Raw genomic sequence first — 24,572 nt, 5'->3', positions numbered from 1 at the left:
CAGAGAGGGAGAGGAGAGAAAAGTGGGAGCAGGGGAAGTATAACAGACCTTCTGAGCACAGAAATCACTGCTGCTCCTACAACAGCAGGGACAGGCCAGTAGGAGCTGGGAAAATTAAGCCAGCATGTTTCTGCCTGGTTTTGAACTAGGGACCTTTTGTGGGTTAGGCAAATGTGATAACCACTACACTACAGAAACTCTGTCCCAGGGCTGTGCCCCTCCCTTCATAAGACCATAAGAACGGCCATACTGGGTCAGACCAAAGGTCCATCCAACCCTGCATCCTGTCTGCCAACAGTAGCCAATGCCAGGTGCCCCATACGGAGTGAACCTAACAGTAATGATCAAGTCATCTCTCTCCTGCCATCCATCTCCACCCTCTGACAAACAGAGGCTAGGGATACCATTCCTTACCCATCCTGGCTAATAGCCATTCATGGACTTAACCTCCATTCATTTATCTGCAAAAAGAACAAGGAGTACTTGTGGCACCTTAGAAACTAACAAATGTATTTGAGCATAAGCTTTCCTGGGCTAAAACCAACTTCATTGGATGCATGTAGTGGAAAATACAGCAGGAATATATATATATATATATACACACACAGAGAACATGAAAAATTGGGTGTTGCCATACACACTATAACAAGAGTGATCAGTTAAGGTGAGCTATTATCAGCAGGAGAAAAAAACCTTTTGTAGTGGCTTTCATGGCCTTTGAGAAAGCAAGACAGAGCCTTGGAAGACCCAGCAGGGTTTGTGGCACAGGAATTATTCTCAGATTCCACTGAGACTTCACCTCAGATTGCAGGATTCAAAGTCCTGAGCGCTGGCCCTTACACCATGGGAACAGCACAGCACCTGTTGATTACTGTAGACTTCCAGCAGGGAGGACTCTATGGGCAGGGGCAGCTCTAGGCATTCTGCCTCCCCAAGCATGGCAGGCAGGTTGCCTTCAGCAGCTTTCCTGCGGGAGGTCCGCCGAAGTCGCAGGACCAGCGGACCCTTCGCAGGCATGTCGCTGAAGGCAGCCTGCCTGCCGCCCTTGCGGTGACCGGCAGAGCACCCCCCGCGGCTTGCTGTCCCAAGCACGTGCTTGGCATGCTGGGGCCTGGAGCCGCCCCTGTCTGTGGGGACAATTTTTTCTGGCAGGGAGGACTCAGTGGGAACATGCCTCTCTGGCCAGCCCTGCATTTGCTCAAAAAGTCAGAACACAGCACTTTACTGCAGGCCCAGATGCCTTTCTTCCTCCAGACTGTGAGGCCACTGGACAGGTGAGGCAGTAGCACCTTCAGTCCCAGGCAGTAAAGGGCCCTTCCTGGGAAAGGCCATGTCCTGAAGAGGAAAAACTAAAGTCAAGGAGAGTCCTTCTGAAACTCTTTGGGGATGTCACAAGGGGAAAGTGTTTCTTTGCTTGACCAGGGACTGGAACCCTGGGCTCAGATTAAAACTGAGGTAGCCAGGGTCATGTTGGAAAAAAAAAGGCAAATTTCTTGCAGAAGAGAAACTAGTCACGAAAAATGAGGGCAGGAAACAATACAGAAAGCCTGCTACTCTGGCTCTCTTAGCAGTCCTAGCCCCAGCCTGCTTCTCCATCCAGTGCCCTGAGACCATATTCTTTTTTTCATTAAATATCAAATCCAGGAGAAAACACAGTTATACAAAGCAAAACAAAATCACAAACATCATTGGAAATACAGAAATAAAAAAGGAAAATGCAATTCCCATCGCTTTATCGTATCTGGGCCATTCCTGTATCGAGAGCACCCGCCAAGGTCCCTGTGTGCTTATGAGAAACCTGGAGGAACTCATTCCACAGCCTGAACATGAAACTCAACTGCTCCCAGGTGCCGCAGTAAAACCCTTTCACTGCTGTGAAGTTGCACTCCATAGGATTTTATGAAAATATGCTAATGAGTGTGAATATAAAGTGACTGGACTATGCTTCATGCAAAAGGTCTCTTGTAAGGTATCATTACAAAGCTTATAATCTATTGTGTGTGTTCATCCTATTTGTATGAACTGATCATTCTTGGATCTGAAACTAGAAATATGAACTATAACTCTGAGGTCCTGTTGTAATGATGCAAAGTGTGGGCCATTAATAGTGGTTTGGACTCTTGATGGCTCCCATTAACCAGGACAATTGACTGGAGATGGCTCTGTCCTGCACCATCTGTGAGTCAGGCCAGGAAGAATGAAGGCTTGGGGGTCTCACAGGACATGTGACCATGTCACCTGGTACAGGAATCCATCTTAAACCTGGGGCTCTTCCCCAGGAGAGAGACAAAAGATTCCTGCCTTGTACCAAAGCTGTATAAGGGGGTGGAACTGAACAAACATGGCTGCAGTCATGAGACATCCCCCAGCTACCACCTGAGCTGGAACACGGACTATACCAGGTGAAAAGATTGGGCCCAGACAAGAAACAAGTCTAGTGTTTGCCTCTCAGTCTGTGCAGATGGGACCTTTCCCCTCCAGTGCTGGCAGATTCTCCTCTCTCATCTACCCTTGTCCCAAGCAGCACAGCTGGTGGGAATCTTAAATGTACAGAGGAGACTTAGGAGCAGAAACCCCCCCAGACCTTCCATGCAATTGGCACTTACCTCTCACTGAGCAGGATTGAAATTCCTGCAGGGTCACATCCCCTCTGGGCATGAGCAAAGCAGCAGGGTGAAAAGAACCTGGAGATGCTGGGGATTGAACCCAGGACCTCATACATGCAAAGCATGTGCTCTACCACTGAGCTACATCCCCACATGGGCCATGTGTGCTATAGGTTACACTCAGAGCCCTTTTGTTTCCAGAGCACCCAGTGGCCTAAGAGCAGCCTGGGGGACACATTCCCTGCTCTGAGGCCAAACTTGCTGTCCTGGAGGTTGCTGGTTCTTAGGGGTCACTTTGCAGCAGGGCCAGATTCGATGTGTGGGGCAGAGAGAGTGGGTGCCCTGGACTCAGGGTGCAGAGATACACTCAGCCCTATCCCCAGCATTGGGTGGGGGGTGCTGTCACCTCCTGCTGGAAGGTAATGGGAGGGAAGAAGCGCTGTGAGTCACTCAGCACCTGACCCTGGTGGCAGCAGTGGTGTGGGAAGCTCCAGGTGTTTCTAGGATCTGCTATTGCCACCTGCCTGTGAAGTCCAGCTTTCCCCTGCACATTCACTGCGGTGCAATTGGGTCACTGTTTCCATGGCTTAGCAGCAAAGAATCGCTCCCAGTTTCCCTTCTATCGGCAGCAGGATTAGCCTGTGCTGGTGGTTAATGAGGTGGATCTAGTTGTAGATTGTTATTCATTCCCCACCTTGACAATTCACACAGTCCCTTTCCCATGCAGATTCCCCGCACCTCGGTGATCCTGGTAGCAGGGGTTGGGGCCTGAGATTTTCAGGGTCATTTTTCCCCTCCACCTGCAGTGAACTCAGCTTTTCCCCCATCCCAGACAATCCATGAAATAACAACAGGGGCATAAAGAAAGCGGGGAGGGAACATCTCACGGCCAGGGCTGGATGTGCCCAGGGCCCCCTGCTTGTCCATTGTTTCCATGGAATTTGGCCCCCTGCTTTGCACAAGGGACAGAGAAAGATCTTGCTGTTCCTGTGTCTGTGCAAGGAAAATTGTGCTTCCCTAGGAAAGAGAGGCAGGAAATGGCCCCATGGTGGGACATTATCCTCAGGATTAAGACCTAAGGACTCAGGCTGAGAACTGATAGAACTGCACTCATCTGGGATTTAACAAATTGTCTTCCCTGGCGCAGGGCCTGATCCAGCATTTTTGGCACCCCAAGCGGAAAAAAAAAAGCTGTAATCAATGGCAGCTCTACCGCTGCCACTTTTGGTGGCAAGTCCTTCCATCTGAGAGGGACTGAGAGGGCTTAATTGCTGCTGAAGCCTCCCCTTTCCATTGACCACCCCAGGGACCTGCTTGCTGTGCTGCCATGGAGACACTGGGAAGATGGGGGAATCAGGAAAATAGCATGGATTTATTTACATCGCAAGTGAAGAAAAATCAAAGCTTTTTTTGGTTTAAAGTCACTTTTCCCTGACTGGGAATTGAACCCAGGCCTTGGCAGTGAGAGTGCCAAATCCTAACCACTAGACCATCAGGGAAGAGAATATGTTGTTTTTCTTCTCACTTATGCTACACTTTCTTAGGCTACTTTCTAGCCACTTCCTGAAATTGCTCCATTATCTACTCCCTGAGGGCCTAGGAGCAGAGTGCAGGAACCCCTGTGCTCAGGGTCACAACCTGAGCCCAACCCAAGCCACTGAAACAAACTCAAATGATGCTTCAGCTTCCTCCAGCAGGATCACAGAGCAACACAAAGAAAACCCATGAGGAACAATCCTCCTCTGTCTTCATTTACCCCATCACAGCCCTCTCAGCAGCCCGCTCTTGTGGGAAGGACACTGAGCTGATAGGAGCTCTGGCACAGAGACCAAGGGAGGGGTGTTGCTCCCCCACACTGTGAGCTGATCACATTCTGATTCTGTGTAACGGGGCTCTGAGCTTTGCCATCTTGTGAGTTCTGTGTCCTCAACAAGCAACCACAGCGCTGACCCCTTTCCTTGTCTTCCTCAGATTCCCTGGCCCTTCCCCACAAATGGTTCTATCAGGCGCTGGAGGGATCTAAGGACCTGCAGGTTTCCCTCACCCATCTCTTAAGGCAAACAGTGATTCCCTTCTCTGACACTCCTGGGCCTGGGCTTCTTTTGAGTTTTTCCCCAGGGGACCTGATTCCCTGTGAAAATGTGTGTGTGGCATGTGGGAACTCAGACTCGGACTCTCCCCCACTAGATGAGTCCAACAGCACCTCCCCTTGGTGGGAGAATCCTAAATTCCACCCTCCCACCCTGGTTACTCTGACCAGCTGATGGCGACAGCATGTTAAATCAACCCCAGCTCTCTGGGCTAGAAAGCAGCATCTAACCAGCCTTGTAACAGCTCTGGTTTGCTCGCTGGAGCCATAATGAACCAGGAAAGAAGGCAAATGTCAGACAGGGAACCTCAGCTCCACAAATAAACACCCTCAGGCTCCTTTTACACTGCGACTGGGCAGTTGACTGACTTCAAATCCAGCTAACCCAGTTGGTAGAGTGTGAGACTCTTAATCCTGCCATCATGAGTTTAAGGCCCATATTGGGCAGCAGCAACAGGCCTTAGGTGTCACTCTTCTGCTTATAGTCACAGCCCAGAATGAAAGTTCCACACCCCAGGATAGGCTTTGCAGCAAGACAAGATAAGCACATTAGCCAATGGTTAACAGGTTACATAATGTCTCCGCCCATGGTCTTAAATTAGCAAGTTAACATTTAATGAATACTTTGATACAATGTTAGTTGTATAAAATATCTATGTTGAATTCTGATTTGGGGTCCATTGGAATGGAGCAACTCCTTTGATTGTCCAACAGGTAGATTCCTAGGGGTTAAAGCAAAGAAACAGTGAAAGTATATGGCAATAAAGATTGTTTTCTGTGTGTCTAAAGGCAGGCATTGGTCCCTGGGAAGGGAGGTGGAAGGATGCCATAACTTATACTGACATGTGACAACTTCTCATAAACTCAAGGTTGCATCTGTGGGAAGAACGTCTCCCTACAGAAGAGACTAACACAGTAGGAACAGGGATTCTTTGTTCAATCTGCAACTCTGAATAAGACACAGTTATTTAGTTCTTAGCTCCAACACCTGGCAATTTGCTGACCAGGCCTATCTTAGCAAGCAAGGCTTTCTGTTTACCCAGCTTTCTCTTAGCTGATCACGATTTGCTAGGCCTCTGGTCCCTTGACTTTGCTACCCCTGGGTGTGAGCTGATCACATTCTGATTCCATGTAACGGGGCTCTGAGCCAATGGTTAACAGGTTATATAATGTCTCCGCCCATGGTCTTATATATTTTATACTAATAACATTTTATCAAAGTATTCATTAAATGTTCTTCCCTGGACTTTGGGTCTGGAAAAGAGCTGGCACAATCCATAGACCAGGTTGTTATACAAAATGCACATGGATTTTAACTCTTCACATACAGTAATGGCATAGTTCTTGGTTTAGGCTTGTAGCAGTGATGGAATAAATTGCAGGTTCAAATACAGTCTCTAGAGTCCATCCACTGCTGGGATGGGACATTGAGTCCTTTGTACAGAGCTTCAGTTTGTAGCAAAGTCACTCCGGAGGTATGAAGCAGGATTGGAGATGAGGCATCAGCCTTTTATAGTCTCTTGCCATGTGGTCTTTGCTTTCTTTGTCTCAAGGACACTCTATCCAGCACGTGGCATAGAAAAACCGGAGTTCTGTCCATAGGCAGGTCCCTGCATACCTTGCTGAGTCACAAGGTGTATCTGCCTTCTCTCAATGGGTCAGTTGTACAGCTGATGCTCCTTAATTGGGTGATCCACAGGGAGTAGCTCAAACCTCCAAAGTGCCTGGCCAGGGGCAGGACATTAGCACAGCAAGGGAGGGGTGCGGCAGTGACATCACAAAGGCCTTTTGCAGGACCTCAGACTATTGGTCAAAGGTGGTGGGGAGGTGGTGACCTCACAGAGAGATGCTGACATCAGGCAGGCAGGACAGGGGCGAGGGGCCAGGGAAACCTCAGAGACCCCTGTGGCTTTGCTTCAGCAAGTCTCCTTCTCCAGGTCTCTCTTTGAGCACTGAGGGAGTATTCGGGTTCATGTACGTGAGCGCCAGGAGCCTCTTTTGAGTTTTCTCCTTCCCTTTTAGTGATTTTACTAGAAAACAGCCGTCCCTGTTTAGAAGGTAAGAGCCTCCTCGAGGTTTGAAACCTGTTCAGTCTGATCCATCTGGTGACAGTTGAATTCTAGGCATGGAAAACATGAACTTAAGGAGGCAGAATTTTATTCCGCACCTGGGATTTTGTCCCTTAGAATCACTGGGGACATTAGGGTTTGTCCTTTTTGTTTCACCTTCTCCTCCATCCATCCCTCCCTCCTTTCTCTTCTTCTCTTGCTTCTTTTGTCCTTTCTCGTGTTCCCCTCCCAACACCAGGAGGGGTGTGTGTGTGTGTGTGTGTGTTGCGGGGGAGCAGTGTGGTTTTTCCCCGTGTAGCCAGCACCAGACCTGGCACCATCCCCAGCTCTGCCCCCTTCCTGCCACTGCGACCCCATCTCACCTCCTGACCCTGGCTGGGCGCCCCTGGCCCCTCATAGCAGGGGGCTGTGCAGGAGGGTGCAGGGGGGTCTCCTTGCAACCATGAGTGGGTGTCTGGTGGGTGCTGTCACCTCTGCCAGAGACCCCCAAGAAACTCACTAGCTTCCTCCACATGTGGGGAGGGGCTCCTACTTTCTGACTTGGGTGGGGGGAGATTCCATTATGTCAGAGCCCGTGGGGGGAGGGGTTCAAATCACGAGTCTGAGTGGCAGGGCAACCCCCTCCCCCAGTCAGATTCTGCTAGGGGGCTGGGCTGGGATCTGTAGGGAGGGAGACACAGGAAAAAGCAGCCGCTACTATGGAACCCAGGAGTCCTGGCTCCCAGTCCTCCTGCTCTCACCTCTAGACCCACCCTCCACTCCCAGAGCCAGGGATAGAACCCAGAGGTCCTGGCGCCCAGCCCCCCTCTCTGCTCTGACCACTAGACCCCACTCCTCTTTTAGGCTTGCTGCCTCTTCTATCCACCCAGCCCACCTGTCCATCCCTTTGCTGCAGGTTTCTGGGGTGTCACCCCTGCTCTGCACTCCCCCAGTGCAGCCCAAGGCCTTTCCTCCCCCAACCACACATCCTCTCCCCCTCGTGCTGGATCGTCTGCTTGGCCCCCCACCTCCTCTCGGGGTGCGCTGTGCGGCGTGGCTGGGGATTGTGCAGTGGCTCAGCACCAGGCAACGCAGAACAGACACCACAGGCCCTGCCCTGCCCCACCGCACTGGAGCTGCCTTCCAGGTGCATTGAGCCCAGCACCCTGCACCTGTGCCCTCCTGCCCCACAAGGGGTGAGCTGCAGTCACCACCACGCTCTGCAGAGGGGAGAAGGGTCAAGCCAACCAGCCCATTTAGGATGGGGGAATCAACACCCTTTTTTCTGCACAGCCACTGACCATCAGCAGGATTCCTCCTCCCTCCTGTGCCTCAGTGCAACTAAATCTCTGTACCTAGACAGCCGGTCCATCCGCTGTACCTCAGTCCCCCATGCCTGAGCCTCCCTGCCAAGCCCTGCACCTGGCTCCATAGAATTAAGTCTCACATCTCGCTGGGAACTCGACTTCTGTGCCCAGAGAGTCTCAACCCCCCTCAGTAGATGACCTGAGTCTGAGAAACACAGTGTCCGTCTTCTCTAAAGAAGTACTTGGAGATATTTTTTCTTGTGTGACCACGTGGCCTAATGGATAAGGCGTCTGACTTCGGATCAGGCGATTGAGGGGTCACGTCCCTTCGTGGTTGTGTTTGTTCAGTTTTACCTTTGGGCTGAAAGTCCTGCTCCCTTCAGGGCTGGAACCTCTTCTTGGCCGCTCAGGCCAATGCTCTGGCTTCAGCTAGAGCCCCGGGAAGGAGTTGGGGGTTGGGTGTCACAAAGGCTGGGGCATGAGCCCCAGGTGCTTCCAGTCTCGCCTTTGCCATTCCTGACTTGCCAAAGAAAATGGGCGGCTGCCCGGGCTAGTGTGTGGAGCAGTTTCCCTCTTCCAAGTGTGCGCCTGTCCCTGTGCTGGAGGGGGGTTGCTACATAGCACCTTGGGATCCTGGGTGTTTCTCTGCTTCTCGCCAGCTGGGGAAAAGCCTCTTGGGGAAAAATCTCCTGCCCCACTGCCAAAGTGAGCACCTGGAGTGGGAACGGTAAGAGGCCCCACCAAGGGGGCTGGCCCTGCTTTCCTACCGTCTTCTGATGTTGGCCATAGAGCATCAGCAGCCGCCCCCGCATGCTGGTCTGTGGGTGGCCTTCAGTGGGTGTTTGGCATGGCAGGGAGCAGGCTGGCTAGGGGTCTTTGTCCCTGTCTGCTGGCCACGCATAGGCATGGGCCTCCCCTCCTCTGAACAGCCAGAGTTAGTCTGTGCTTAGAAAGCAGAGACACAGGAGACTCAAGACAAGAGGGTGAGAAAGATTGAGAAAGGACCTATGCAGACAGCCCACACTACAGGGACACTGCCTGGTTAAGGGATGTGGAGGCACCAAATTGCCCCAAATTTCCCGGTGCCCCACGCAGCTGGGTACTGCTCCAGTGGCGACCTCGATCCCCCGACTGGCTGAGCCGGCCAGGAAAGCTGCCCCTGCCCCTGCCCCTGCTCCACCTCTGCCCCCCCCCCCGCTCCACTCCATCCACCCCCCACTCCGCTCCTTCCCCTGAGTTACACCCCGGTGGACGGCAGGAGGGATCAGGTGCACCATGCACTCACCGAGCGGTGGGAAATGGAACGACCTGGCCCCAGCCTGCTCTGCTCCACCAGCTCCCAGCCACACCACTGGTGAGTGCTGGGGGGTGTTTTTCCCCCACCCCCCATGTTCCAAGGCTGGGAGCAGAGTGCAGCAGGCTGGGGCTGGATCACTCCACTTCCCGCCGCCCAGTGAGTGTGGGGTCAGGCCTGCCCTGCAATTACCGGGCGGCGGGAAGTGGAGTGACCTGGCCCCAGCCCGCTCCGCTCTGCCAGCTCGGGCTGGGGGACGGGGGTGCCGTGTAGGGCACCAAAATGTCTAGGGACAACTCTGAATAGATCATTTTCCCACAGGGACCGATGGCTGTTAGAATAGAGATATTCAGGCTGCCTGCACAGGCCTGGACTTTAAGAACTGCGGTGTCAGAGCTGGGAAGGGGGACACTGGGGAACAGACTCTGTCGGTGTATAGAGATAAGCCCGACTGGTGTGAAGGGTTTCGGAATCTGCTTGCTGGGAAACTAACCCCAGTAAACATCCCTTTGTCTGCGTTTCTGACTTCTGGTCTTTTGCTGTTTATCGATTGTGTGACAAGAGCCAGGGAAGTGGGCAGGGGAAGGGAAAGCCCTCTAACAATGGCTCCTTGCTCCTCTCCCTCCCCAGGCTCAGGGGTCAAGGATGGGCAGGACTCCAGGCTCTGCTTGAGGGATCCTGGCACAGGGGCTGCAGGGGAGGGGGGGAAGAAAGGATTGCAGGTTCTGACCTGTGCTCTGGAGAGGAGGTAATAGGTGAAGGGGGTGTTTTTGACTCTTCCCCTGCCTCAGGGTCCCCAGGGCTGGAATTCTACCTGCCACAGGGCCAAATAAGGGGGTGAAGCCATTTGGCTAATGAAAACCAGTGCTCCAGGTGAGGCTTGAACTCACAACCTCAGCATAGCTCCTCTCAGCACTGCCCTATAAGTACTGTGCGCTAACCAATTGTGCCACTGGAGCACCTGCTAGTTATCATTCTCTGAGACCCCCTAGGTTGATACAGGCAAGGAGTGACCCCAAAACATTCTCAGTGGGGCTGGGAGCAGGTAGCAACAAGTGTTGGTACTCAATGGGGTGGATTCTTCTTAAGGGTTCCAGGCCCCATTTGACCCTTTTGTTCTTCCCTGTGTAATAACAGAGCTGGTTAAGACTCAATGGAGAGTCTTGCTGCAGACCGACAGAGCTGAAATCACTGGTAACCAGCTCTAAGCATTAGTCCTGCTTTGGGACAGAGTCTCTCATGCAAGAAACTGCCCAGTCTGCGCTAGCAGTGAGGCTCCCTCACTAACAGCTGAAATCAGGGAGAGCTGTGTGAAGTGCAGGGCCCCAGGGGTGCCTGAACAGGGGGGAACAACACCCCAGGGCTTTTAAAAATGGGAGGGCTCTGCCTTGCCACTTTGTAATGACCGTAAGGGCGAGTGAGTGGGGGAGGGGGTGGAGAGCAGTGAGTGGGAGGAGGGGTCTTGGGGGAAGAGGCAGCGTAGGAGCGGGGCCTTGGGGAGAAGGGAGGGCAGGGGCGTGGCCTCGAGTGGAAGGGATGGGGCTACTGTTTGGGCTCTAGTGGCTGCTACTTTTAGGCAGGGCAAGTGCGGGGGGCAAGTGGGGCAATTTGCCCCACAAGCCCTGGCCAAGAATCCCTTCCCTGGCTAGAGGCGCCTTTTTAATTTTTACTCACCCGGCAGCGGTCCGGGTCTTCGGCAACACTTCAGCGGCGGGTCCTTCAGTTCTGCCGAAGACGCGGAGCGAGTGAAGGACCCGCTGCCACTGAAGACTCGGACGCCACCCAGTGAGTACAAGCGCCGCAGCGGATGGCACCTTTTTTATGTCCCCTCCCCCGCTTTGCTGCAGGCCCCCGAATCCTCTGGGCGGCCCTGCTTTTAGGGAGCCTGTTCTGCTCCTGGTGGGACCACAAGGTGTCAAATGGTGCCTGGAACCATTAAGAAGGATCCACCCCACCGAGTACAACACTTGTCGCTACCGGCTCTCACCTCCACTGAGACTGTTTTGGGGTCACTCCTTGCCTGTATCAGCCTAGGGGGGTCTCAGAATTATATTTAACAGGTGCTCTAGTGGTGCAATTGGTTAGTGTGTAGTACTTACAGGGCAGTGCTAAGAGGAACTATGCTGGGGTTGTGAGTTCAAACCTCACCTGGAGCACTGGTTCTCATTGACCACATGGCATCACCCCCTTATTTGGCCCTGTGGAATGTAGAATTCTAGCCCTGGGGACCCTGAGGCAGGGGAATAGTCAAAAACACCCCCTTCAATTATTACCTCCTCTCCAGAGCACAGGTCAGAACCTGCAATCCTTTCTGCCCCCCTCCCTCCTGCAGTCCCTGTGCCAGGATCCCTCAAGCAGAGCCTGGAGTCCTGCCCCAGGCGTCTGTACTATTGACAAAGACTAAGTGACAGGGACAAAACACTCAAATCCTGCCTGGTGCGGGGAGCCAGGTTTGCTCTTCAAATTCTGTCGTTGGTACATTTCCAGGCCTGGGAATGTCCCACAACAGCATTGAATGGGAAGCTGCCTGCAGAACAGTTACACTGCACAGAGCTCCTGTGGAGGAGGGGTGGGAATTAGTAACATTTTGAGGATCGTTTGGGAAATGAGCCTTTGCTGACAAGGTTTGTCTCTGTTCATATTTCACCTTCAGGTGTTATGTTGAGGGATCTTTAGTATATTTTTGTGAGGTTAATAACTATCTCCTCAACTTTATTTACTCAACTTGAAAATTGGTGTCACTTGATTTTTGCATCTCCCTGTGAAAATACAACTGACACGTGTGGCTTTCTACAGGGGGTCATGATGTTATAGTTGGGGAATTCAGTCTCTGTACTTCTGGGGGGGTGTGTTGCTTTTTTACAGCTGCCTCACGGCCAGGCACACTGGGCTGTTAGCTGCACCCACTGTCCTTGCCAGGGGCCCCTGCTGAACCCTGGGCGGCTGCACTGCCGTGCTGGGGTGACTCTGCAGGGGGAGAAGCTGCTGTGGAGCAATGTAGAGCAGGTGCAGGAAGGAGACGAGGTCACTATTCACATTCTGAACTGCACAGTTTTCACTCCCAGCCCTACCGGTGCCCCTCAGTCCCAACCCGCAGCCCCCTGGGTTCCCCGCTGAGCTCCCCAGTCACTGAGCGGCTGGTGCTCCTCACTCCCGACCTGCAGCCCCTGCTATCCCAGCCCTGACTTCCAGACTCACAGGTCTGCTGGTGCCCCTCACTCCCGACCCGCAGCCCCCTGGGTTCCCCCCAGCTATAGCGGTGCCCCTCACTCCTGACCCGCAGCCCCCTTGGCTCCCCACTTTGCTCCCCAGTCACTGCGTGGCTGGTGCCTCTCACTCCCGACCTGCAGCCCCCTGGGCTTCCCTCAGATCTACCGGTGCCCCTCACTCCCGAACCGCAGCCCCTGCTATCCCAGTCCTGACCTCCAGACTCACAGCTCTGCTGGTGCCCCTCACTCCCGACTTGCAGCCCCCTGGGCTCCCGCTGAGCTCCCCAGTCACTGCACTGCTGGTGACCCTCACGCCCGACCCGCTACACCTGCTATCCCAGTCCTGACCTCCAGATTCACAGCTCTGCTGGTGCCCCTCACTCCCGACACGCAGCCCCTCGGCTTCCCCCAGCCCTACCGGTGCCCCTCACTCCCGACTCGCAGGCCCCTGGGCTCCCTCCAGCTCTGACGGTGCCCCTCACTCCTGACCCGCAGCCCTTGCTATCCCAGTCCTGACCTCCAGACTCACAGCTGATTGCTTTGAGAGACTGGTAGTGAGTTGGGTGTGGTGGCTAGAGAACAGACAAAGTGGTTACTGGTTTATGATTTTCTGTTTGCTCCTTTCGGGTAAGGGAAATAGGGAAAGAAAAATAAGCAAACTAATGAAGAGTGAAGAGCAGAAGAAGCTGGAACTGCACAGGTTGCAAGTTGCTGCCCAGAAAGGCTGAACACTGGGCGCTGGGAAAGTCTCTGTTAACTAAGAAGCCCCCTGAGCTGAGTGCATCCCAGTTTCAGTGAACTGCAGAGGGGGTGTCTCAGCACAAGAAAGGAGGAAAATGACTACCAGAGAGGCAGCTACTTAACTAGAGCTGGCCAGACTGGAAGCAGAAGAGAAGGCAAAGGACCGGGAGTTTCAATTGAAGCTCAAAGAAGCAGAAGGGCTATGGAAGCAGAGGCAGCCAGGGAGGGAGCTGCTCACACAAGAGCCCTGGAGTTAAGAGACAGAGAAATAGAGGCCCAGACTGAGGCCCAGAAGCATGGACTGGCTGTTATGCAGTGGAAGAGACAAAACCCTCCAGCAGCTGGCTCCACTTCCCCAAAAATCCACAAATGGGAGTGACTATGTCCACAGTATGATGAATCCAGTGATATTGCTGAATATTTCATCACCTTTGAGAGACTCTGCACCTCTGTGAAATCCCTGGTGATCAAAAAATGGTCACATTGGTAGCCAAATTGACTGGAAGAGCTATGGACATATTGAATGAGATGCCTATTGATGATGCTACAAACTATGGTAAATGTAAGGAACTAGTTTTAAAACAGTTTCAGATGACACCTGAAACCTACAGGGTTAAATTCAGGAGTCTTAAGAGGGGATCTGGATTCAGTAATGTGGTTTATGTAAATGAAATGAGAGATTTGTTCGATACGTGGGTGAGGGGAAAAGACATTACAAGCTTTGAAGGAATATGTGATTTGGGCCAAGGGCAGGCATGGTTGCAGTGCACCCTTCCTTGCCAACACCTCAAGCACATGCCTGAATTTAAAACCTTCTCCAAAGAGGCAGAACAATCTGCATCAGAGCACTTACGAGGGTACACAAAGGAATTGGGAAATGTAATAGACACTAAACAAGTTAAATTGTGTGAACAAAACCTGTCTGCTGTAGATTTGCTGTTAATCTGGGGGTCTTTTGCTACGTCATCAAGACCAAGGAGTTAATACTAGTGGTAAACCTTTAAAGATGAGGGACATACCTGATTTGTGGGGGAAAAAAAAACTTTTGTACATGCTAGGGATGGTGACAAGACAGTCCCACAAGCATTGTTTCTTTTCAACTCATACCTGTAAACAGGCTGGAAGCTTGGCACAGCAGCAAAAGCATAGCAGGTCTACGCTGCTGTGTGGGAGGGGAAACCGAGGCACATTTGTGGCTAAATGTCAAGACACCTACACATTAACATATATTGCTGTCTGAACTCTGTTAGCAATACTACACCCCAACATGTTTTCAGGCAGCCGGGGACCAGGAACCCCATACCTTGCTAGACCACCCATGTAGGAGATCATACAGTTTAAAGGTACTGAAAGGGTGTGTGACCAGAGACAAGCAGGGATTTTAGGCATCCCACCTCCGCCATGGACAGTGTCCAAGCCTCTGGCAGTAAGTTCAGGAGGAGGGTGTGACGTTGCACCCCCGCCCCAGGCCCGCCCTTCAGCATTCCTGGGGAAAGACCATCATGGCCAACATGACTTTGGGCCAGTAGGTCAACCAAGAGGGCTGTCTCCTAGGCCTGGCTGCAGCTCAGCTGCAGGACTCAGAGTAAAGCCAGCTCCCATCCTTCCCTATAGGGCTCCAGGCGAGGCCAGTCTGCTGACTCCGGCGTCCCCTCTGGTGCACAAGTCACAACAGCCAGCAGGCAAAAGACCGGCTCCCGCGTAATTTGAAAGAGCAAGACAAAGCCTTGAAACTCCAACTTAGGTATGAAGCAACAGGTCCCAGAGTCCCCCTGAGATCTGAGCTCAGCTCGCACTAGTCAGTGTTCTGACAGCTGAACTTTACGCCAGGGGACCAGATGGCGTCACAGTCTCTAGACACCTGTGACCCTCAGCTGGCAGGTTTGCACTCTGCACTCACAGCTGCTCCCGCTCTCTTCTCCCCTCGGCTTTCTCAGCACCTGGCCCCACAGCGCTTCCTGCCAGCCAGAGACTGCGCTTTCTGGGCCCGCTCCTGCAGATGTGGGCTTCTATCCTGCTTCCTAAGAACTCAGCAGGAGAAAGGGGCCTTTCCAGGAAATTGCTGCGGCTTCTGGGAATCCGTGTGTAGCTCTGGATACCACCAGGAATCACTGGACTCCTGGCACACAAGGCAACTTAAAAGTTGAGTGCTTAGAGAGGGGTGGCTTAAACCCTGGGCTCCCAGATTAAGAGCCTGATGCTTTAACCAACGGAGCTAACCAGATTCGCTGGCTGGGTCTTCTCCTTTTACCACAAGAGCGAGCAGGCAGGTAAATAGAGGCAAAAAAACCTCCCAGGAACCCCTCCTCTTTTTCTGCACAGCCACTGCCTATTAGCAGGGTTCCTCCTCGTCCTCCTCCCTCAGTGAGACTGAATCTCCACACCTAGACAGCTGCTCCGTCCGCTGCACCCCAATCCCCCATGCCTGAGCCTCCCTGCCAAAACCCTGCACCTGGCTCCAGAGAATTAAGTCTCACGTGTCGCTGGGAACTCGACTTCTTGTGCCCAGAGAGTCTCGGCTCCCCTCAGTAGATGACCTGAGAAACACAGTGTCCGGCTTTTCCAAAGAAGGGCTTAGACCCCCTCATCATGTGGCCTAAAGGATAAGGCATCTCCCTGTGGATCGGATGATTCAGGATTTGAGTCCCCTCGTGGTTGTGCTCACTTTGTGCTGCAAGTCCTGCTCCCTTCACAGCTGGAACCTCTTCTTGGTCACTCAGGCCAATGCTCTGGCTTCAGCTAGAGCCCCGGGAAGGAGTTGGGGGGTGGGCGTTACAAAGGCTGGGACATGAGCCCCAGGTGCTTCCAGTCTCGCCTTTGCCCTTCCTGACTTGACAAAGAAAATGGGCGGCTCCACTGCCAAAGTGAGCACCTTGATTGGGAACGGTCAGAGGCCCCACCAGGGGGCTGGTCCTGCTTTCCTACCCTCTTCTGATGTTGGCCACAGAGCATCAGCAGCCACCCTGCATGCTGGCCTGTGGGTGGCCTTCAGTGGGGGTTTGGCATGGCAGGGAGCAGGCTGGCCCAGTGGGTCTCTGTGGCTGTCTGCTGGCCACGCATAGGCATGGTCCTGCCCTCGTCTAGCTTGGCCTTCCATTGCTCTGTGGCTTTTAAACCTTCCCTTGGAGCTGTCAGCACCAGCCGCCTCTGCTCTAGGTGCCCAGAGGAGGAGAGGTGCTGGGCTCCCGACTGGGACTCTGCCTCCCTCCTGCCTTTCCCTGACTATGAAGCCTGGCCCTGGCCCTCCTTCCTTTAAATGCCATGTGGGCAAGAGGCAACATGTGGCTGCAAGCAAGATGGCCAAACTTGTGGGCATCAGGTGAAGCCATGAGAATCCCAACCCTCAGTAGCCAGTTCTAGAGCCCTGAACCACCCCACCCAGAGCCTGAGCCAGCAGGATGGGAAAGACTGGTTCTTGCACAGCTGGAGACAGGGAAGTTGAGCACTGTGAGCTCCAGGGCTTTACCACAAGGTCTCACTGAGATTTGAACTCAGCTTGCAAGATTCAGAGTTCTGAGTGCTGCCCATTACACCATGGGACCAGCTTGTGCTGCCTTCTTTGCACATTGGTGACCCTCATGGGACTGGCTCGTGTAAGGGACTGTTGGCCCCTTAATGAAACTTAGTGGGGGTTTGGTTGGCTAGTTCCCAGCACCAATAGAAGGGGGAAGGGCCAATGGGAAATCAGGCCCCTGAGACTGACAGTCCCCTGGGCAATGGGGAGAGGCCAAAGCTCCAAGTTAGCCGCACTGACAGGCCAGGCAGTGTAATGAGGGAGTCACCAAGCCAGGGGGTCCCATCCTCCGTGGGAGCTGGAACTGCCTGGGCCAGAGTGGGGTGGAGCTAAGGAGAGAGCAGGAGCCCGAGAAGAGCCGGGGAGCAGAGCTGTGCAGGTGTAGTGCCAGAAACTGCTCCCTGTAGGACTATGCTACCTGCAGCAGTTACTGACACCTGAGGTTGTTCTTATTTGCTGACTTGTCCTAATTGGCTAAAACTTGACAGTGGTGGGGGATGGAAGCATAAAGGCTTCATCCTCCAAACAACCCTGCCTGGTGTCCATCTGTATCTATTACCTCTTAACACAGGATTGTAAAAAATAGAGTGAGGTCATTTAAACATCATTTATTTTGCAGCTTCATTTACTGTGCTAACAATGTAGCATCCTGACACTGATACTTCTGCCCATGTGACCTGTGGGCTGGATTCATTATAGTGGGATGCGGGACATGTGGAGGATAATTTAAACTCTTAATTTCCTTAGGGTTTCCCTGCAATATATTTTGATGCTGGTGCGATTTCTGACCATTGCACGTCTATTGTATTTATTACAATAGCACAAGTAAGTCACACAAGTGACATAGTCTAGGGCAGGAGTCGGCAACCTTTCAGAAGTGATGTGCTGAGTCTTCATTTATTCACTCTAATCTAAGGTTTTGCTTGCCAGTCATACATTTTAACATTTTTAGAAGGTCTCTTTCTATAAGTCTCTAATATATAACTAAACTATTGTTGTATGTAAAGTAAATAAGGTTTTTAAAATGTTTAAGAAGCTTAATTTAAAATTAAAGTAAAATGCAGAGTCCCCCAGACTGGTGGCCAGGACCTGGGCAGTGTGAGTGCCACTGAAAATCAGGTCACATGCCACCTTCGGCACACGTGCCATAGATTGTCTACCCCGGTCTAGGGGCTTGGCTACATTGGAAGTTAGCGCTCATTAAAGCAGCCCCGGGCGCCCTAACTCCTGAGGTGTCCACACTCGCAAGGCACATGGAGCACCTGGGCTCTGGAGCTCTCCTGGTAATCCACCTCCATGAGAAGCATAAAGCTCGCTGAGCCTCTGCTGAAATGCCCGGGCGTCAGGGTGGATGATGTGTTGTGTTACTGCACTGTGATCGGCCTCAGGAAACATCCCATAATCCCCTGAAGTCAAGTGCCCACTCTGGTCATTGTTTTGAAATCGGCTGCAGGCATGCGGATATCCCCTTTCAAAGCTCCGTTTCTGACAGCCGGCTGCTTATCTGCTCCAGGACAAAGCAACCATTAGTGTGGAATGCTGCTGTTGTGAGTGTGTGTGCGAGAGGGGGGGTCTGCTGCTGTCCAAACACACAAGACAGCATGCTGACACACTCTCAGCCCCCCCAAACACACTGTCGCTCCCCCCACGTACACACAACACACTCCCTGTCACATTCCATCGCCGTCCCCCATTTGAAAAGCACGTTGCAGCCACTTGCACACTGGGATAGTTACCACAGTGCACTGCTCTCTGTGGCATTGCCAGAGCTGCTAATGTGGCCACTCCAGTGCGCTTGCAGCTGTCAGTGTGAACACACGGCAGCGGTTTCCCTGCTGTGGTTTAACTCCCAGTGCTCTACCTCTGCAAGTGTAGCCAAGCCCTAAATTTGCCAGACCAACCGAACTCAGTAACTGCCCTCCACCACCACATGCAGGGAGTAGGGGCACCATGGAGCACACACCACACTTGCTGGCTCAGCCTTGTGCATGGTGGGGTGGCCACTTCCCCATTGATGAGACCTGGTCCCACCATCTCCATGGAGCTCCAGTCTGCCCTGCTGCCATCCCTGTCTGTGTTGTCTTCTCTAGCAGTTGACTGGAAGGTGAGCACTGGCCGCATGCCATGTAGCCGTGTTGTCTCGAAGGGCAAAAGCAGGAGAAATGGTGCCTTCATAGCCCACCTAATATTCCATAACAGAGTTAAGGAAAATATTTCTCAATGAACTCTCAGTAAAAGATCAGAAGCAGCCAGTGTCCGCATCAGTCTACGAGCACTGGTATTTTCTTGAAATTTGTCAGACCAACCTATCTAACACCTAACACACATTTGAAGTTCTTCTTTTCACACCGTTGCTCATTCTCAGGTTCTGCTTTGTCTCCAGACAGATCCATTCTCTCTCAGGACGGCCTTGCTCTTTCTGTCTGTGTCACTCACTGAGGTGTCGGAGTAAACACTCCCCTTCCTTCTATTCTCAGACAAACACTAGTATTAAGTGTTTGCTACTGATGGGTCTAGAAAGCATTTGTCAAGTGGAAGATGCCATTTCTGGGCGTTTGCTCCCAAGATCCAGTACTTTGGGTTCAAACGTCTCCCAGCTTCCTTGGTGAAAATAACACCAAGGCTTCCTTGCAATATACAAGAAGAAAGGCATTTTTCACCCCAGATGGGACTTGAACCCACAATTTTTGGTTTAGGAAGCTAATGCCTTATCCATTAGGCCACTGGGGCCCAGAAGAACAATGGAAAGAGGGATGGAAATTCCCTCTCAGGATTGCACATTCCTCACATTCATTCAGAAGCCAAATACCCCATTTAATGGCCTTACAGAAACGTCTGCATCCCCTGGCAGCGAGGCAACTGGGCAGGTCGCTGACAGAGCTGAGCACCACCTTTCTGCCAGCCATCTTTAGAGAAGAACCCCACCCTAGAGTCACCCCTCCCTCCTTCAGCACCTCCACGTCTGTGGCTCTGAGCGGCAGTAGGATGATTAGGGGGCGAATCCGGGGCTGGAAGGGGGGTAAGGTTGGCCTGTAAGGAGTAACCAGGTGGGGCAGACCCAGGGGGAGGCTGTGGGCTGCTGGTTGGTTGTTGGGATCCGAGCTCTAGATCAAAGCTGCACCGTGACCTGACACCCAGGGTTATAGGGCCGACATAGTGACCCCTTACTGGCCTCGGTGACCCCCAAACCCTTGTTACTAAGGGCATTGAGGAGTCTCTGTCCATTAATAACTTCTGGGAGCTCCCCAGCAGGCTGCGGGCGTCAGCCGCCTCCTGCCGCACAGGTTAGACTCTTGGTGCTGTGCCAGCCGCCCCCTCGCTTGCAGGCCCAGTGTAAGAAGCAGGAGGCCTGGTGCTGGCAGAAGAGGGTTTTGATTAATCAACCTCTGTGTTCTGGGCACAGGAGGGGGAGTTTATGCTCCCCCAGGGATGCCACTGAAGGCTCCTCGTGGGCTCCTCAAGGTCTGCTGGAAGCTGTGATGTTCTCCTTTTGTCGCCTCGAAGGCTCGCTCTTGGACACAGTGGGGTCACCTGCTACCTACAAGAGTGTGGGGGCCGCGCTGCAAAAGCCCATATCCCAGCAGCCACGCCGGAGCCTCAGGTTTAATCCTCAAGGCCGAGCGCAAAACCTTCAGCCGGGAACGTTTCGCTCCCTTCCCGCCTCCGCCCAAGGAGCAAGGGAGAAGCGGAGGAGACAGGCCGGCTCGAAGACGCCTCCCTCCCTCTTCCCTGTACACTCTGCAAAGCTCTTGGCCTGCCTCATGCCTCGTCAGGAAAGCGCGGCCATGCGGCCCAAGCCTGAGTCACATCCGCAGCCTGGCCCGCCCCGCCCCGGCTGACGGCGCGCAGAGCCACGCAAGTCAATGGCAGGTCAAGTCGGGAGCCTCGGCTCTTTCCCCTGACAGCCACACACACAGCGCTGCCTAGCGCCCCGAGAGCCTCCCTCGTGTTCTCCCGCAGCAGCCGCCTGCCGGTGTGGGTGGGAAAAAGGGGACCAGGAAGCACTGCAGCCTCATTCCAGGACAGGAGGCCCTCGCCACGCCCAGGCCTGCCTCTTGCCTTCAGCCCAGGCAGCCAGAGGTGCCGGGGAGCTCCCTGGCAAGCCGCCGCCTCAGCCAGGAAATAAGGAAAAGGGGATGAATGAAGAAGTCAGGAAATAACAAGGAAATGAAGAGGTTTGTCGAACGGGTTTCTGCCCGATTTACCATCTTCTCAGATACTGCTCAAAGTTAAAGACCTAAAGTCGACCTATCGGCATAAGTACAGATGGTTGGATGGGAATTAAAAGGAGCTGCTGTCACAAGTGTTAGGTGCCTGCAAGCAGCATGCAGACCGTTTAAAAACACTGCAATTAGAGGCTCAGCGGAAACGTTTGCCCTAAATCAGAAATGACAATAGGAGGACCAGCAGAACGCCACTCTAGGTAAACCGCCGAGTAATGGAGGCTGTTAGAGGCAAAAAGTCATTCCTCAAAATTTGGAAATCAGATCCTAGTGAGGATAATAGGAGGGTGCACAAACTCTGGCCTGTTAAGTGTCAAAGTGTAACAAGTCAGACCAAGAAAGAATCTGACAAGCAACATGCTAAAGACACAAAAGCTAAGCATAAATCCGGTCAGTGCAAGTCCTGGTCTGTCCCCGCAGAAAGGTGAACCCCCTCTGTGGCTGGAGTGAGCTCCTTTAAGCTGACCTCACTACAGACCTGTGCCAGGTAGTGCTCATTGTAAAAATGTTTCTTCTGATGGTTGGGAAAACGGGACCAGCGGTCCTCAGGCCGGCTGACACAATTAAAATCCCCCCCCCAACAACAAACATCATGCAGTCCAGAGGAAGGGAGCCTTTGATCTTCCCTCTCATGCCTTAACTGGGGACCATACACACTAATATAGCAGTAACCAGTGCCACAGAGCACAAAGCCCACCAGTAATGCCCTCCCTGGTCGGAGCTCCAGCCCCTTCTGTACTCGCACCGCGAATGTGAAGATCAAGACTCCAGCCCCATCATTCTTCCCTGGCCAGGAGGCCCTTCCTCCAATCACCCTCTGCCCATTGATCTACCCTAGAGTTGTTAATGTGCATTTCCTGAACACCCACCATGGCCAAGTCCAGCTGCTCCAAGGCACTGAACATCAAGCGCCTCCTCTTGGGCCTCCAAATCCCTGCCACCATCCACAGGGCCACTTTCACAGACGCCCCTTCCCTGGTACTGCCCTCGCTCAGCTGCGCAGAGGAGTTTTCATCCCCAATCCCTGCCTGTCACTGCCCAGCAGCCCTCTGGCACCATTCCTGAGGGTCACCCTGCCTTGCTCTCTTCCTACCATGTTGGGAAAGACAGCTCCCATCTCTCCTTGTTAAAGGTCAGGTGGGCCAACTAGGGGCAGAAGCCCATTCTATGTTTTCCTACTGCAAAGCCCAAGATCAGAGACTCACCTTCAGGGCCACCCAGAGCGGAGGCAAGTGAGGCAATTTGCCCCAGGACCCGCAGGGGCCCCATGAGAATACAGTATTGCCACTTTTTTTTAATAGAAGGGGCCCCCAAAATTGCTTTGCCCCAGGGCAGTGCTGCTCACCTTGGGTACAGGCACTGCTGTGCTTCCAGAGAACAAGCTGCCTCTGCACAAAGAGGATGAAAGATCCTGCTAAAGCCTGGGATTGAACCAGAGACTTTTAGATCTTCAGTCTAACGCTCTCCCAACTGAGCTACTTTGGCAACTGTGTAGCAATATTTTGGCCTGTTGCTTCTCTGTCTGGGAGGTATTTGCAGATGCACACAAAAAGGACGTCATTGTGAGCGGCCCATGAAGACAAGACTCGCTTTTGCCTGCCTTGCTCAGCTTGACTTGCTGCCTCACCCCGTTCCTGCCTTAGTGCCCGGGTTGACCTGGTGGTGGAAGGGGACTGGGGGCCAGTGGCGCGGGGAGGAGGTTGAGCTGGACCCTGAGCTAGACTAGACCCTGGCGGTGAGTCTGGCCACCACCTGCCGCCCCACCCTGTTGTCCTGGCTTCCCCCACTGGGCATCATTTCGGGAGGGACGTGGGGCTTCTGCCTCCCCTCCCCGATTTTCACACCGCAGAGGAGTGCGAACAGGAAAACGAACGGCTGCTCCACACCCCCACCAGAGGAACCCGGCGCCCTTAGCTGTGGGGAGTAAGAAGTGGCTGTTGGCTGACAGGGCCTGTCCCCGAGGAGCTGGAACAGCAGCTGCCGCCTCCCGCTCGGCGCCAGGCTGTGGGAAATGCTCCTTGCCTGGCTGCATGGGCGGCTGCTGCTCCCTGCTCTGGAGAGCGTCTGTATTGCTCTGTCAACCCCTCGTCTTCACTGAGCCAGTCTGGTAAGGTCCCAAGTGCCCCCTCCGGCCTGGCAGCTGAGAGTCTGTGCAGACATCAGCCCCCCTGCCAGCCCCACAGGCGGCAGCAGCAGCACCAGCCCGCCAGCACCACAGGGGCACTCAATGCACTTCCTGTGGGGAAATGGCTCCTTGGCGTCCAGCTGCTAGAGTGAGAGCCAGGAGAGAGCAGTGTCTGGCTCACCGTGGGGGAGAGAAGAGACCTGGTGAGTGCGGATCTCCCTCAGCCTCCCCCGCAAGGCTGGTCAGTTGTATTGTCACTGTGATAGTCGGTGCTTCCCTTCAGGGCTGTCCCGGAACAAATCCCCCCCTTTCCTCCCTAGGCCCTGTCCCCACTCCACCCCTTCCCCCAAGCCCCCACCCCTGTCCCATCTCTTCCCATCCTGCATCTTCCTGCCCCATTCCTCTCCCTCCCCCACCTCTTCCTCTCCCTGCTCCTCCCCATCCCCCGCCAGCCCCTCCTGCACCCCACTGAACAGCTGATCACTTTTTTTTTTCTGTTGGTTCTGCAGCCCCGTAGCTCCCATGGAGTTGCTGACTCAGCTCCTTTCACACTCTAGAGGGAGGAGCAGAACCAGGGCTATGGCTGATCTATGGGGCACCAGGTGAGTGGCAGTGGCTTCAGGTGCTGAGAGTTTGCCTGACCCCTCAGGGACACAGTGTGAGGGGGTGTCCCAGGGATCTCTATGAAAGGAGCAGAACAGGATTTACTTGGGGTGGGGAGAGAATTGAGAGTGTCTCAGGGGGTTGTACAGAGGTGTTGCCGGGTGAGAGACTGGCTAAAAGACAGGCCTCGCTGTGAGCAAGATTTGAACCTGTGCAGGGGAACCCTATTGGATTTTGACTCCAACCCCTTAACCACTTGGGCATCACAGCTCTGAGCCCAGTAATGCCTCAATGCCAGAGAAACTGGTAAAGAATCACAATGCCCAGGTGTGAAGTCATCTGAACTACAGGATTCCCACCGCAAACCTGGCTCCCAAAGCACAGGGGATTGGTGGTTCGTTCCCTTTGCTTAGCCATGTGCAGTCGCACAGCAGGATGCAGCTGGTGGGACAGGGATACTGAATGCTCAAGGGTCAGACCCAGGAAGGTTGAAGCTGCATAAGCTTCTTGCCCTGCAGACAGCCTGCTCAGAGAAAGGAAACTCCTGCAGAATCCGGACTGGCTGTGTATAACACACTTCCACAGCATTGCCCAGCGCCCCAGCGACAAGCCAGAGCTGTGGTCTGGGAGTGAGAGGCACAGGCAGAGCGCTGACTGGGAGCTCAGGGCTGGGACAGCAGGGGCTGCGGGCTGGGAGTCAGGGGCACCGGCAGAGCATTTAATTGAACCGATTAAAATCCCAATTTTGATCATTCCTGGGACTGGACCCAGCTACGACACTAGGGCATCACTGAAGTGTCCTTGAAATCAGGT

General features: G+C 53.4%; 4 non-coding genes across 4 annotated transcripts; all 4 read right to left on the bottom strand.

Moving 5' to 3' along the window:
* Positions 1–2,685: 2,685 nt before the first annotated feature.
* Positions 2,686–2,757, bottom strand: TRNAA-UGC. The gene has a single exon. It is a non-coding gene; the product is annotated as a tRNA-Ala (tRNA).
* A 1,276-nt stretch (positions 2,758–4,033) lies between these two features.
* Positions 4,034–4,105, bottom strand: TRNAE-CUC. The gene has a single exon. It is a non-coding gene; the product is annotated as a tRNA-Glu (tRNA).
* Positions 4,106–10,209: 6,104 nt separating this feature from the next.
* TRNAI-UAU lies at positions 10,210–10,303 on the bottom strand. Its single transcript has 2 exons — positions 10,266–10,303; positions 10,210–10,245 (listed from the first exon to the last, which is right to left on the bottom strand). It is a non-coding gene; the product is annotated as a tRNA-Ile (tRNA).
* A 13,644-nt stretch (positions 10,304–23,947) lies between these two features.
* TRNAL-CAA lies at positions 23,948–24,029 on the bottom strand. The gene has a single exon. It is a non-coding gene; the product is annotated as a tRNA-Leu (tRNA).
* Between the last annotated feature and the right edge of the window lie 543 nt (positions 24,030–24,572).

This window comes from Mauremys mutica, chromosome 22 (assembly GCF_020497125.1).
Source record: "Mauremys mutica isolate MM-2020 ecotype Southern chromosome 22, ASM2049712v1, whole genome shotgun sequence".
Lineage (NCBI taxonomy): Eukaryota > Metazoa > Chordata > Testudines > Geoemydidae > Mauremys > Mauremys mutica.
Note: the sequence above shows the minus strand (reverse complement) of the source record. Positions and strands in the feature narration are given on the sequence as shown.